Here is an 8,572-nt window from a genome sequence, read left to right on the forward strand (position 1 = left end):
GCCTGCCGCCCCCCTGCCCGCGTCTACGCCACGCGGGGGAGGAAAAGGCTGCGGTTTCGTCGGGTTTCCTCTAATTCTGTTCTCAACCTTCATTTCATTATCGTCCCTACGGAGCCATTTTAGACATTTGTTTCTGGATGGCCCCTCGTGAAATTTTAATGCCGCAGAAGAAGCACGCGGCGGGTTCCGGCGGTGCGTCAGTCTGCGATCTTCCATCAGGAACCTGCCGTTGCTCAGGCGGAAACCACCCGTTGCCCGCTCGGAGCGGAGAAGGTGTATTCTCATTCACACATGCACACGCTCCCTCAACCACGAGCATGTATGCACCTGGTGCCAACTCTGGGCAGTGGGGACACAGCCGTGAGCACGGCGAGTGGTCCTCGTCCTCCTGGAGCTGACCCGGTGTGGGGACAGCAGACAGTGACAAAGTGGGAGTGTGCTCCACACCCACGAACACCGGCAGGAGGCGCCAGGAGTGGGGGTCCTGGGTGACCGGGTGGCCCGAGAAGGCCTGGCAGTGGGGGGAGGCTGGAGGAAATGGCAGGTTGGGGCGCAGGGTGCAGGGAGAGGGAGCGGCAGGGGTGAAGTCCCGAGACTGGAGAGTAGCTGAGCCTGCAGGGCTGTGAGGAGCCCAGTGTGGCCGAGCCAAGTGGGTGAAGGGAAGCGAGGGGGACATAAGGTCAGAGAGGTGACAGGCGATGGCAGGGAGGAGGCCACAGATCATCTCAGGCCGGTGGACCCCTGCGAAGGCTTCGGCATTGACCCTGAGGGAAGTGAGAGCCACCGGGGCAAGGCCTGGTTCGTACTCGCCCAAGATCATCTGTTCGGTGCGGGCGGGTGCGGGGCAAGGCCCGGGATCTCCCTCCGAGGCCGGAAGGAGGTGAAGGTGGCCCCAGCCAGGCGGTCAGGGTGGAGGAGGTGAGCAGAGTCAGGCGGAGCTGGGAGGACGTGCTGCCAGGGGAGGAGTGGCGCGAGGAAGGAAGGAGTGAGTGTGGCGCCCAGGTGTTGGCCAGAGCACTTGGAGGGCTCCCCCTCCTGGAGATGGGCAAGGCTGGGGGCGTCTGTGCTTTGGGGGTTCTCAGCTACTGAGCAACACTGAGCGGAGGGTCAGTGGGAGCGATCCAGGCCAGTTATGAGATTTGTCACAGTCTTGCCTGGAAGAAGAAATCTCTCCATGGAATTTGGTTGGTCTGGTGATCTGGTTCCTGCAGGAACGCTGACGTTGACAGTCTCTGGGTTTTAATAGTGGGGGTGGGGCACGAGCTGTATATAATCACGGTCATGGCTTCCTGTATCCTGTGACACATTTGCATCAGTGAATCATGAAAAATCCCTTTGCTTGTCACTTAGGCAAGTCACTTAATTCCTCCAGATATTCATATCTTTATAAAAACGGAGATTTGTTTTGACTGTAATGGAAATGATGTCATCTTACCTGCAACAATAGTGTAATTTCAGGCCTTTAGAGAATAAAGAGGAAGGAAACGGAGAAACCACAGATGTCCTGGAAATTCCACAAAGGTGCACAGACGGTGATGTATGGACTAGAAATCCAGTCTAGAGTTGACTTGCTCTTTGTGACCTAGGAGTGGGTCATACAATAGATTTCATGAGTTGGAACCACCACTTAAATAAAGATTGAAGATTGCATAAAACACATTGGCAAAAATGCCAGAACGCATCACCTGGAATAAGGATGTGTATGATATTGTACAAATTTTACTTCAGTTTGCCAGGTGTAACCTCCGTGTGTGCGTGTGTGCATACTGGGATCCACTATAAAATGCACTTGTCGATTGTGTGTCCCCTTCCAAATGTTTGCAGGGTGCTGGACTGAAAGACCTCAGTCTCTCCGTGACAGATTTTGCTGCCATGAGCTGTACCCTCTTCTGCTGGAGAGGAGGATGAACTTCAGTTTTATCAGAGCTCTGCCTCTTTTCTATGCTAAGGAAACACTGGACTAAGTTATTCCAGGAATTTCCCACAATCAAATTGCAAGCAGACAAGGCCGGAGCAAATTTCTCCAAAGTTGTGCCTTTTTCCATAGCGCTTTTTAAGGAAACATGTTGGCACGACAGTTAGGACTAATGAAAACCATTTGCAGAGTCCGTGGGAACTGTCAGCTGAAGTGTCACTAGTGGGAAGGTCGGGCACCTGGAGAAGGCCCTGGTCCAGCATAGTCTCTGTGCAGACGCAGACTTTCACCTATGGCCAGGCCCCGTCCCCGCAGTGGCCCCGCCTCCTAAGCTGAGTCCACCTCCAGCCAGGCCACAGGGCTAGTCTTGCACTCATTCCACCCCTGATCTGGCCCCGCCTCCCCCAGGCCCCACCCCCACCGAGGCCACGCCTCCAGCTGGACCACGCCCACTGAATGGCGCAGGCCCAGCCTTCTGAGCTGGCCCCGCCCCAACATGATGAACAGATTTTTAGCTGTCGTGGATCCAGTGGAACAGTTCCCAAGTCAAAGACTGTTTATACCTCCTCATTCCAAGCAGATGAAATGGTCCAGGCTGTATCCTTGCCTTTCTGCCCTGGCCGCCTCCTGCCTACTGTCTAGTGTGGTTGGGAGTGACAGCTCCTTCAGTGGGCTGGCAGAGACCTGCAGACACTTGCTGGGCTCTGGGGTAGCCATAGGCTCTGGGCCCCCAGAGGTGATGGAAGCCGGCAAAGGTCCCCGCTCTGAGATGATGCCTTTTTAAGGAAACATGTTGGCACGACAGTTAGGACTAATGAAAACCATTTGCAGAGTCCGTGGGAACTGTCAGCTGAAGTGTCACTAGTGGGAAGGTCGGGCACCTGGAGAAGGCCCTGGTCCAGCATAGTCTCTGTGCAGACGCAGACTTTCCCCATCAGGGATTCCAGGACAAGAGCACACAGGTGACCACTCCATGGAACTATCCCACCCCAGCCACAAGGACACATCCAGATTTTATGGCTGTTTCACCCCCCACCAAACCAAACGGGGTTGAGGGTCAGAGGTTTGTGGAAGGATTTGCAGTGACACCACCTGAGGGGGGGAAGAGGGTGCTCAGAGCTGCCCTGTGGGTGGGACCAGCACAGCTCCTGGCCAGCGCAAGTGGTTCCTAGCAAACCCTTACTTAGTCAAACTCTGGTTCCAGATCCTTCTCTACACTTAGTGAGGGGCTGCACCTGCAGACTCAGCCCTGGAGGAGATCCGAGCAGACTAGAAAGGCCCTGAGTTTTCCGAGGTTCTGCGCAGATAACATTGGGATCCTCGCGTAAGTTCAGAATAGGGCAAAGCACAGGAGACGGTGCAGAGGACTCCCCCCAACTCTCCCTACGCTGGTGCTGGGAAATGTACGACATGGGCTGTGACTTCAAATGTTTGTTGTTTGATAGTTTTTCTTGGTATAGACCTGCAGTGCACCTTACACATGTTTCTACCAAAAACAAAAATTGTAGTGCACAGATGGGATGTAGATTAATAACACATTTTGTTCTGTTCGCACTCCCTTTAGGACTCTGTATTGGGATTTTGTTTTCATTGTTGTCTGTCTGTTGGGTCCTCTCTTCTCACCTACTTTTCTCCTAAGACAAAGAGAAGGGGCTGGCGTACCCCCCTCCTGGTTACCTAAAGCAGGGGCGTGAGACGCGGACCCCAAACTGGACTTTGCCGCACAGACGCAGTGGAGTGCTGGGGTGGCGGACACGCCGGGAACAGGGCGAGAGACGGTAGCTTCACCGGCGTTACTGTCCCGGGGAGAAGCTTCAGCTGATGAAAACACTCGTCAAGGTAACGGCAGCCTCTTCAAGTCCACGGGCTCTGACAGTAAAGATTCTGTGTTGAGACGTTACAGTAAAAGCGACTGCAACTTTCAGCCACTGTAAGAAGCCTGTGGTTTCTGCTGAGCGGTTGACGAGAGCCCGGCGGTAGGCTCGCTGGGTGGTCCCCAGGGTCCCCTCCTTCTGAGGCGACTGTGACGTCCACTCGCCTCCCCCAGGCTGACGAGGGCTGTTTCACGCAAGAGCATTTTTGGTCTAGCGACTTTGAAGAGACGTCATCTTATAACTTTTAATTCATAAAACTGTCATGCAAAACAGACTTTGAGGAGGAATTAAGGAAAACCGTCGATGTGCTTGCAGTTATCGGCATGTGTCGGTCAAGACTCCAACTCCATCCTATACCTGCCGTGTGACCCCAGGGAGGACACCAACTCAGGGACATCCCTGACCTAACAATGCCACTGACCTAAACAGGCCACTTACCTGAGTGGTTCCGCACCTGAGGAGGTCACTTACCTGAGGAGGTCACTTGCCTGAGAGGCCACTTTCCCATGTGGTCATTTGCTTGAGTGGCCCCTTACCTCAGTGGTCACTGACCTGAGGAAGCCACTTACGTAATGGTCACTTACCTGAGTGGTCCCGCACCTGAGGAGGTCACGTACCTTCTCCGAACCAGTTTCTCTCAGTTCAAGGATTGTTACCAAGGTTCAAAGTCAAAACATATTTTCTTTCCCTAGTTCACATTTTTTAAATTTATAGTTTATTGTCAAGTTGATTTCCATAAAACACTCAGTGCTCCTCCCCACAAGTGCCCTCCTCCATGCCCATCACCCCCTTCCCCTTTCCCCCTCCCCTTTCCCTTTTCCCCCTCCCCCTTCCCCTTTTCCCCTCCCCCTTCAGCCCTCAGTTTGTTTTCAGTATTCAAGAGTCTCTCTGATTTGCCTCCCTCCCTCTCCCTCCCCCCCTTCCCCTACCCATGCTCCTCTGTTAGGTTTCTCCTATTAGACCTATGAGTGAAAACATATGGTATCTGTCCTTCTCTGACTTCAAAGTCAAAACATATTAAGGCCTTGCTTCTCAAAATGTGTTCCGGAGACCAGCACACCTTCCTCGAGTGTCAGCGTCAAAAAAAAATGCAGACCCTCAGGTCCCGTCCAGGTCCTCCTGGGGGGATCCGAACTTTTGCCAGCCCCCCAGGTGGCTCTTGGGCGCCCTGGAGTGGGGACCTCGGCCTCGGGGCACCAGGCAGTCAGCCAGGGACACGGGCACTTGAGGGTTAGACTGGGTCTCGCTTAACGAAACCGTTCTTCGTGCTCTCTCACAGCGTCCACGCAGGTGCACACGGCTTCACAGTTTACGTGAGGTCCGCTGAGCGGCCCACCTCCCTCCTGCTCCTGCATCCTGATCCTGCCCGGACTCTGCCATCGGGAGAGAGTGCTCGGAGAGCAGCCTTCTCTGCAGAGCTTCCCTTCGGGCAAATGGAACCCAAACAGTCAAAAACAGGAAATAGAAAGAAGAGAAAAAAGGAGGAATGACCAAGAAAAGGTGTCTGTATGTCCAGCAGATCAGGGAGCGCCGAGTCCTTGTCCATCCTATTGCGGGGAAGGCGGAACATCCGGCTGCCTCTCCTGGGCGCAGGGCGCAGGGACCAGGGGCGGTGGCCACAGCTTCAGGGCACTGCTGTCCAGCCAGGACCACAGACCTCAGGGAGGGATGGCCGCCGTGGCCCTTGGGGGCTCGGGAACTGAGGCAGGGACAGCGCAAGTTACTGAGGTGGCACAGGTCCCCGTAAGGAGGTCCCAGCTATAACTACCTTCCAGTCCTGAATGCAGAGCCCTTTCCCCACACCGATCTTGGGGCTCCTGGAGCTGGCACCACTGCGCTTTCATGCAGGGAGCCCCGTGTCAGTGACCTCCTCGAACCTCAGAACAGCCCCCCTTGGCCTGTCCCACCGCCCCATCCAGAAAGCGAAGGGCCGGTGGTGTTCCAGGCACTGACCCAAGTGTCCCCTTGATGGGGTTTTGGAGTGATGGTGGGGGGTCCGGAGCTGACAGCCAAGAAAAATTTCTTAACACATCTTTGGTGCAAAAGGTGGTATTTTTTAAAGCTCTGGGACAGGACCCTCGTGGGCAGAAAGAGCTGCCCTGGGGTTGTGAGGAGTGTGAGGGGTTATGTACAGTGGAGTTGGGGGAGGTAAAGGCAAAAAAAGGTTCCCAAAAGGACTTTCAGATGCTAAAGAGGACTCCCAGGATACCAGAGGCCTTGCTATTGTCAAGCTAAGGTTGTTTTCCCCTCTAAAGAGGCATTAACTTCAGGACAGGAGGGAGTTTCCTGGAGAAGTGTTAGACTCTGTATTTGCCTCCAATGTTTGCCAATGGGCTGCATGTTATAAAGAAATGTAATTTTGCCTGCCATTTCCTTCTTGCCTTTGTTTCCCACAGCACTGTGGAGGGGAGGGTGGTGTTAGGTCTCCAGGAAACTGAGTCTGTGGGTTTCTGGAGATTAGGCTTTTGATAACATTGCCTTTTTCCTATAATTTACCAAGACCTGTAAAGGGATGGAGACTCTTGTCCTGCATGACTGTGATCTCTAGCAGTTCGCCATTTGTTTTCTTTCCTTTGTTCTTAGGCTGTCACAAGTGACTGAGGAATGTCACACATAGCCCACCTGGGAGGGGGCGGCAGGGATGTCCTAGCTTGTGCCTTGCCCTCAGCTTGCCTCCTGCTCCCCTCTTTACCCTCACCCTTCCTGCAGGGCTCTGGGGAGCACAGACCCCCCAGCCTTGACACACTGAGTGTGTGCAAGGTGGACGTGGTGGGGGAAGGAGAAGGGGTCCTGGGAGAGTGGGTGCTCCTCTCTGGCCCCGCAGCTAAGGGGTTAGCCCGGGGATGAGGGAGGACCAGGGTCCTGGGTGGTCTTAGAGGACCGACCTGACCAGGACAAAGATGGAAGAGAACCAGCCTGCAGGTCCCCGGCGGGGGGGGGACGATGCCAGGGCGGCTGTGAGTGGAAGGAGAGGGAGTTGGGGGGCCTCCCTTCTCTCTACACAGAGGGAGCGTGGTCTATGGAATGTTCTGTGCTGTCCCTGCATCCGTAGAATCTGAGGAACACAAGGGCTGCCTGGTGGGTCAAAGCATCCACCGTGAGCTCTCCGTACATGCAGCCAAGGAAGAACCAGAGGCCAGCCCCTTCTGGAACATTCCCTCCAGTGGCAGTTGCTGGTGGGTTCTCATCTCACGGGAGCCAGCATTGCTCAGAGCTCCCAGAAAAATCAAATGTCCCCGAAGGCAGCAATGGGGCAGCAGGGCCAGTGTGATTTATGGCCCCTGCTTTCACAAACACCGCACAGCCTCGGCTCCCTGCCCAGAGCACGCTCTGGGAACGATGGTAATTAAGAGAACTGTTTTCTTTTTACAAGCGATCCCCCTCTCTCTCAGGTGCTGAGGGGTTAGGGACCCGAACATCATGAAGATGATGTTAAGACACAGAACAGGCAATGTGTCCAGCACGTGGCTGAGAAACGGCCACAAGGAGACATTAAGGCCTGATCCCTGGAACATGGAAACGTGACCTTATTCAAAAAATAAGGCTTTGCAGATGCAATTAAGGATTTTGAGATGAGGCGATCGCCTAGACTGCTCAGGGGGACCCTATGAGTGTCATGAGTGGCTTTACAAGGCCAAGGCAGAAGGGCATGACAAGCACACAGAGAGGCTGTGGGGGACAGAGGCACAGACCTCAGTGGTGCAGCCAAAGCCGAGAAATCACCCAGGAGCTGGAGGAAACAGGACGGGATTCTCCCCTTGAGCCTCCAGAGGGACCACAGCCCTGCCAATGTCTGCTTTCTAGCCGCAGAACTGCGAGAGAGTACATTGGTGTCGTTTTAAGCCATCAAGTCTACGGTAAGCGGCCCTGGCAGGCCCAGGAATGGATACAAGCAGGAAGGAAAAGCAGCCTTTATTTGGTCTGATACACGGGGGAGGCAGGAACAAACATCCCAGGGCCTCAGCTCCCTGCCACCAGGGAACGGCCTTTGCCCCTCAGCCCTCCATGACTTGGTTAGTCCTGGGAACACCTTCTCTGGTGGGCAGGTGGGTGACAAAGTCCAGTGAGATCAGGAGAAAAGACTTGCTCAGGCCCTTTGGGACGCGACCACAAGGAAAACGCAAACAGCCAAGGATCCAGATGCCCCTCAGGGCTCAGTGTGTGGAGCTATATCTAGGACCAGTCTCTGTTTCATTCACCTGCTCACCCATTTTCTGAGCAAATACTGTGCCAGGCTAATTAGTCTAGACCCCAGAATACAACCCTGAGCAGGACTGACCTGGTCCTCGGCCTCAGAAGGTAACGCTTTCAGTACAGGAGACACAATTACAAAAAAAAGGAAAACAAGGTTGATAAAGAAGATGAAACTTCTCTATAGGAATAAACAGAGAGTGGAAAGAAAGCAGGGAATAGAGACCACGTTAGACAGGGAGATCAGAGACAGCCTCTCTGGAGAGATGACTTGGACCCGAGATGAACACAGCACATTCCAGCCAGGCAGAGGCCATCAGGAGAGCATTCCAGGCAAAAGGCACAGCATGTGCAAAGGCCTGGGGGGCAGCATGTGCAAAGGCCTGGGCTGGGCAAGGAACAGAGAGGAGGCCCAGGACTGGGACATAGGGGACAGTGTGTTGCAGAGAGGCAGGAAGGGGGGCACAGGCCTCCAGGGACAAGACAATGCCCTGGGGTCACAAGAAGAACCGTGGAGGCAAGAGCAGGGTTTGTGCGGGGCGGGCGCATCCTGGCTGGTTTGTGCTGCCCCGCTGCCTGGTGGAAACGATGC

This window comes from Suricata suricatta, chromosome 12, assembly GCF_006229205.1.
Source record: "Suricata suricatta isolate VVHF042 chromosome 12, meerkat_22Aug2017_6uvM2_HiC, whole genome shotgun sequence".
Taxonomy (NCBI): domain Eukaryota; kingdom Metazoa; phylum Chordata; class Mammalia; order Carnivora; family Herpestidae; genus Suricata; species Suricata suricatta.